The following is a 7,127-nucleotide window of genomic DNA, read 5'->3' on the forward strand; positions in this document are numbered from 1 at the left end:
GGTCAGGCTGCCCTGAGAGACTGTGGCATCTCCATCCTCAGAGGTTTTCAAGTCCAAAATGAGTAAAGCCCTGAGCAACCTGATTGGACCTGATAGCTGACCCTGCTGTGGGAAGGAGGTTGGGCCAGAGACATCCTTCCAGATGGAATGATTCTGCATTTCCTTCCACCCCGAGTCTTCTCTTGACCTTGGAAAAACATTCTGCTTGCTTGTGATTGTGGAAGCAGATCTCACAAATGTATGACCAGATCAACTGCATGTTCCTTGTCCTGCTCTGGTCAGAGTCATTCGGGTTCCAGACTACTTGGAAGATACCCCCAAATAGCCATGGTTTTTCTTTTGCTTCACCTTTTATTGAACTTTTACCTCTTTTGCACCTTCCAAGTTCTTCTCTTTTAACATCCTGATACCCTCCCATGAGGTCAGCCAACCCCTCTTTAGCCTTTCCCCCTTGACCCTGGATTTGCTTTCTTTGTACATTCACTTGGCTTTTCTGAGATGCTTGCCATGGTGATGCCTACCTTTGCCAGCAGTCCCTTTAAACAACTACCTCCTTTTATTATGTGGAGTATCCTGCAGGTCCTCCTGCTGTTATCCTGTCAGAGGCACTGCAAGACAGGATGAGCCCTCTGCACACACTCATTTACAGCTGACACAAGGGAGCTTCAGTCCAGAGGGGCCCTGAGAAACTTGGGGATTTGGCCAACAGAAACCTCATGCTGTTGTACAAGGAGCAGTGGCAGGTCCCACATCAGGGGACAGACCAGACCATGCATCAGGAGAGGCTGGCACCTGACCGTCAGAGGAGTGACCATGAGGAGAAGGGCCTGGACATTACAAGGGATGCCGTATGAGCCAGTGGTGCACGCTCACTGCAAATGAGGCCAGCTGCATACGAGGCTGCTTCAGGAAGAGTGTGGCCACCCAGACAAGTGGAAATATCATCGCCCTCAACTCAGCCCTGGTGTGGCCGCATCTGGAATAGTGTGTCCCAGTGTGGGCTGCCAGTGCTGGAGGAATGGGGAGAAACTGGAGAGGGTCCAGAGGAGTCTTCCAAGATGGGGTTGGGGGCCTCCAGGAGAGGTTGAGGGACCTGGGCTTCTTCAGCCTGGTGAAATGGAGGCAAAGGGCAGTACAGTAGTGGCCTCTGAGTGCAGGAAGAGATCATGGATCTTTTCTTGGTAGTGGGAAACAACATGAGGAGGGGAAACCAGGCTAAAACAGGAACTCACAACTCAGCTCCGGGGCAATAAGGCAGCAGATGTAGGTAGGTCTGAGGAACTCAGGGCCTTTTTGGCTTCAGGCTTCTCCAGCTAGGTATCCTGGGCTGTTGTGCCTAGAGTCAGGCCTCCAGAGGAGAAAAGCAACCAGCAGGGGATGAGGGCTGAGTGAGGGATGACTTGCAAGAACTTTACCCCTACACGTCAGTGGGATTGGAATGGTTGCACCCAAGGACACTGAGAGAGCTGGCCACTGTCATAGCAAGGCTGCCCTCTGTCATCTTTGAAAGGTTGTGGAGATGGGTTGAAGTTCCAGTAACTGCAGAAAGGGAAATGTTACATCCATCTTCAAAAAAGGCCCAGAGGGCAACCCAGGGACAACAGGTCTTTCAGCCTGGTTGAGGAGTGTGTCATGGAGTGAGTCCACTCATTTCTGGGCACATGAGGGAGAAGAAGGTGATAGGGAAGAGGCAGCATGGATTGACCCAGGGTAAATTGTACCTCACGTGCCTGATTGCCTTCTAGGTTTGCATAGCTCTATTTGTGGTTGGAGAGCAGAAAATGTCTTTCAACTTGATTTGAGCAAGGTGTTTGACACTGTCTCCCACAATATCCTTGTGGAATACAATTTAGAAATGTACCGCCTAGATGGCTGGACAACCAGATGGCTAAAGAACCTGTTCGACGATTAGGCTCAGAGGGCAGTGGTGAATAGGTAGTACTCTTCCTGGAGGCCAGGGAGAGGAGGAGCACCACAGGGTCTCTCCAGGAACCTGTCCTTTTCAATGACTTCATTAGGGACATGGAAGAGGCAATATTCATCATGCACGCTGAGGACAAAAAAACTGCAGAAGGGCCCAGCCATATGTTGGCCCCTCCCCCAGTGCTGCTCAACTACCATGATTATTTCTTTATTTTTTTCCTTCAACTCTTTTGAAATTTCCCTTACTGTATCTTCTTCTTGTTGTCTCTTGTCCTTTCCTCCCCTTGGCCCCCACACAGACCATCCCACCAACTTTGACTGAGGACCATCACAGTCTCACCTCCAAGCACAGCCTTGCTGGGATCTCCTGGAACCACACAGGCAGACCGTGGTGGCCAGCTGCAAGCAGAGCTATGTGCTGCAGGTCTCTATACGGTTCCAGATGAGAGCTAATGGAGACATAACATGACCCAGGGCAGAGCCTGTCGGCCAATGCCAGGGTAGAGCTGGGGCAGCAAGCATGAGAAGAGAAGCCCTCCAGCAGCTCCTCTCCACACCTGGGCAGGGAGTGATGCACCCAGTGGTGCTCCTGTGAGAGGACAGTGACAAAGGATGGGGGGCAACATGAGCTGCATTGCTGGGCACCAATCATCTGTGCTGGGTCTGGGAGTCCTGGCAGACGGTGCCAGTGCTTGTAGCCCCTGAGAAACCCCCGACCCTGCTAGCAGCAGTGAGTCCCCTCCATGACCGTTGGGAGCTTCTGGGGTGTCATGGCTCCCATCTCCCTCCTGTCCCTGTGCTGGCCCAGCCCTGCTGCCCTCCATGTGGCCCCATGGCCCCACTGCACAGACACTGCAGAGGACAGGGTGCATTCAGGGGTGGCGAAATGTCCTCCAGGCGTGGTCTCCATGACAGCCCTCAGCGCTCTGTTCCCCAGAGCCCTCCTGAAGCCTCCCACCAGTCCCCAGGTCCTGCTCAGTCCTGATCCTGTCCCCTGGGGTTAGCAGAAGGCCATGCTCCAGGGTCTGCTGGGATCTGAGCCCAAAGGGAGAGGCCAGGCAGGACTGGCCATTACCCCCATACAGGTGCTGCAGCCAGCAGGGAGACAGAGGCAGTCACATTCAAAGATCACCCCTCACCAGGACCGTCGGGAATGGCCAGTGCTGGAAATGGCTGGTATGAAGGTCTGGGTCTGGGTCTGGGTCTGGGAGGATTTTCCTGGGGCAGTTTCTCCTCTCTGTTCATGCAGCAACAAGTTGGGCTGCATCTTTGCACTGAGGCACTCTGCTTGAGGGCCCCCATGGGAGGAGGATGGTCTACTGGCCCAGCAGATGGCCCCAGGACCTCCTCTGCATGCTCCCTGCCAGCCCTGCAGAGGACCCAGCAGAGGGCTCATCCTCCCAGGGATCACAGCTGGACATCCAGTCCTCCAGCTGGGCATGGAGCCTTGTCTGGGGGTGACTTTTGGGGTGAGGACCAGCATGAGGGGTGGGTGAGATTGTCTCAAGGACATGTGCTGGGGACAGGGCGTGAGGGACAGCAGCAAACTGATATGGCTCCCAGGTCCTGCTTCCTTCAACGCAAGCTCCCACAAGGGGTCCCAGCCTTCTTTTTGGTGCCTCCCTTCAGGAGGGACAATGGCACTAGGAGCTGGGAGGGTGGGGAGTGTGAATCCTTCTTCAGGCACTTCCCAGGCCATGTGGAGGGCCAGGACAACAAGGACCTCTGGCTCTGCACCATGAGTGCGCTTTAGTGTACCCACACTCTGAACATTGTCTTGGATTAAAAGTTGGCATTTTTTTCTCCAGGATACTGTCAAGCCCAGTTCCACTTCCTTCTCATCTCTCCCAATCCCTCCTCTGATATTGCTGGCCATTCCCACACCCCCTCCCCTGTTCTCATGCGGGGCCCTGAGCTCACAGTGCTGCTCTGCCGAGCGAGCAGGCTGGGGGGCCACAGGACCACAGGGTGACTCTGCACTGGCCGTGCTGGTCAGGGTGGGAGGCAGATTCAACCAAATGTGGATCACGGCCTCTAATCCCTCCCGGGGACTGCATATGTGGCAGGTGCTTGGAGGGACTATGGAGCATTTCCAAAGCCACTAGTTGTGTCCAGGTGCACCTCTAGATCCTGCCCTTGATATTTCACAGAGGGTTACAGAGGGCTCCCTGGTCTCCCTTCCCTGTGCCAACTGGGTCCCCACTGCCTCTCTGGGCATTGCAGAGTCCTCTTTTGCCTGCGGATACTGGGGTTTAGTGCTCTACCTTTAAGTGACTCCACCTTGGAGGATTTCTCACCCTGTGGGGCTCTACTAACTGCCCATGCCAGGCACACGCTGTCCCAGGAGATGCCCTGTGCTCTCCTGGCACTTCCAGATTGCCCTCCAGAAGGATGGACATCTGACACTGGGCCTTAATATGTGGGACAGCTGTGGGTATGTAAATCAGTGACCATTCTTCCCCTCCACTGTCACAGGACACCGACTGGTGAGTCCTAAAGCCAGTCCTTGGTCTCTAAAAGATCATAACATGATAATGAGCTTTTTGTTCCTAGACCCACGGGCAACGCTGTGCAGTAGGCCCTTCTGGGGTGCAATTCCTTGGGCCTATTCTTGACATCAGCTTTGGAAGAAAAGCCCAGCCTTCAAGCACTGCACCTGGAAGAACCTACTTTGCTGCAGAGATACTGTGAGGGAGTCAGCTCTGACCCAGTGCTGGACACAACTTTATATGGGCACCAGGTGAGACAGAGCAGTCTCAGTAAAGGTGGAATGAACACAAGCATTTGTGCAGCAAGATGATAATAAATACCACTAAAAATAGTAACAATAGTAATAATAAAATGTGAACAAAAAAGAGTCAGTTCTGGTACAGGACACAGTGGGAGTCATTTGTGGAGAGCAATGGCAATGTTACCACTGCTGAAAAACGTCCATGAAATCACTTTCCTCAGGGCATCTTTGAGGTCCTTGTTCCTCATGCTGTAGATGAGGGGGTTCAGTGTTGGAGGCACCACTGCGTAGAGAACAGCCAGCACCAGATCCAGAGCTGGGGAGGAGATGGAGGGGGGCTTCAGATAGGCAAACACTGCAGTGCTGACAAACAGGGAGACAACAGTCAGGTGAGGGAGGCACGTGGAAAAGGCTTTGTGCCTGCCCTGCTCAGAGGGCATCCTCAGCACAACAGTGAAGATCTGCACGTAGGACAGCACAATGAAAATGAAACACCCAAAGACTAAAAACGCAGTAACTACAAGAAGTCCAACTTCCCTGATGCAGGAGTCTGAGCAGGAGAGCTTGAGGATCTGGGGAATCTCACAGAAGAACTGGTCCACTGTGTTGCCTTGGCAGAGTGGTATTGAAAATGTGTTAGCAGTGTTCAGAAGACCATTGAGAAAACCACTGGCCCGGGCAGCTGCTGCCATTTTGACACAAGCCCTGCTGCCCATGAGGGTCCCATAGTGCAGGGGTTTGCAAATAGCAATGTAGCGGTCGTAGGCCATGACAGTGAGAAGAGAAAACTCAGCTGACATGAAAAAGGCACATAAAAACATCTGGGAAGCACATCCTGAATAGGAAATGGCCCTGGTGTCCCACAGGGAATTGGCCATGGATTTGGGGACAGTGGTGGAGATGGAGCCACAGTCGAGGAGGGAGAGGTTGAGGAGGAAGAAGTACATGGGGGTGTGGAGGTGGTGGTCGCAGGCTACAGCTGTGATGATGAGGCCGTTGCCCAGGAGGGCAGCCAGGTAGATGCCCAGGAAGAGCGAGAAGTGCAAGAGCTGCAGCTCCCGTGTGTCCGCAAATGCCAGGAGGAGGAACTCGTTGAAGGAGCTGCTGTTGGACATTTTGCTGTCTCCAGGCATGGGGGACTGTGCAAAGAAGAAAAGACATTGAGAAATTAGGAGACACTTTTCAAGCAAAGAAACCCCCCAAATGTTGCAGTTCTCTCTTGGAGCTGGAGGATGATCACGCTCGTATGTTGCCCTAGAAAGAAACCAGCCCCTGCTGAGAGCACACGAGTCCGGTTTCAAAGTGCACAGCTCCAAACTTCTCACCCTTTCTCCGGGCACCTGAGGGAGATCTCCACACTCCCCTTCTAGACAAGGACACACAGGCCTCTTTTCAGATGCCCACATACAGCTTCCCAACACCATCTCCATACTCTCACCATCTCTGAACCTTCCTCATGGGTCTCTCAGATATCACAGAGGTGCTATGAGACAGCTGTGCCTTTCTAGAGGGCAGGTTGCAGCCTGGCAGGACACCACAGGGAAAAGGTCAAAGGACCATTAGCACTGAGGATGGGCTCTCCATCTCACCCAAGTCCAGAAAGCCCGAGAACAAGGACAGGAGCAGCATGGACAGGAGGGGAAACAAGGAGCAACACCATGATCCTGCTTCCAAGGGAGGCAAGGAGAGAGACAGAGAGGCATTCTGGAAAGCCTTCTCCTTACCCAGCTGGGCACGTCACCTCGCAGACAGTGACATCACAGCACAGTCGCTCTCAGCCCCTTTGTCAGGCAGCATGATATGGTCCCATAGCAGGAGAGATGCCCGTCTCCTCTGCCGGAGGTCTCTCTGCAGAGGAGGCTCCTCATGCCCTGGAGTTCCCTCTCAATCCCTGCCCATCTATGCTGCCTTAATCTCTCAGAGTGAAGGTTTAGGAGTCCCACTTCCTTGACAAAACAGAAAACTCATTTCTTCTTTCTTCCTGCCAAAATTAGGAAACTGAAAGTGCAGAGATACCAGAAGGAAAGATCCTTCCCTTTCAAGTAGCCCTTCTCTTGATCTCCTCTTGAAAAGACCCCTTGCTCATATCCTGCGCATTGATTTGGAGCTGTGAGCAATCCTGATCCACACAGCACCCTCTCAGGAGGAGAATGAACCTGCCCTGCCAGGGGTCTCTCCTACCACCCACAGTTTCATCCTGCAGTGCCATGGGGAGCTCCTCGGGCAGGCTGAGTGCTGAGCATCGCAGGCAGCAGAGTCTCTGTTCTGGTCACACAGCACTCTGGGTCACAGGAACACTGCTCTGAATTATGGCACTGAGCAGACCTGTGTGCACACCCTGGCTTCACACCCCTGCAGGATCCCTGGGAGAAGGTAGCAGCATGCCCTGTCCCTGTGACAGTGTGGCAGGGAATCCCTGCTCTGAAGCATCTCTCCCTCCTCTGCAAAGGAAAAAAAAAAAAAAAAGGGGGAG

Source organism: Apteryx mantelli, chromosome 11 (assembly GCF_036417845.1).
Source record: "Apteryx mantelli isolate bAptMan1 chromosome 11, bAptMan1.hap1, whole genome shotgun sequence".
NCBI lineage: Eukaryota > Metazoa > Chordata > Aves > Apterygiformes > Apterygidae > Apteryx > Apteryx mantelli.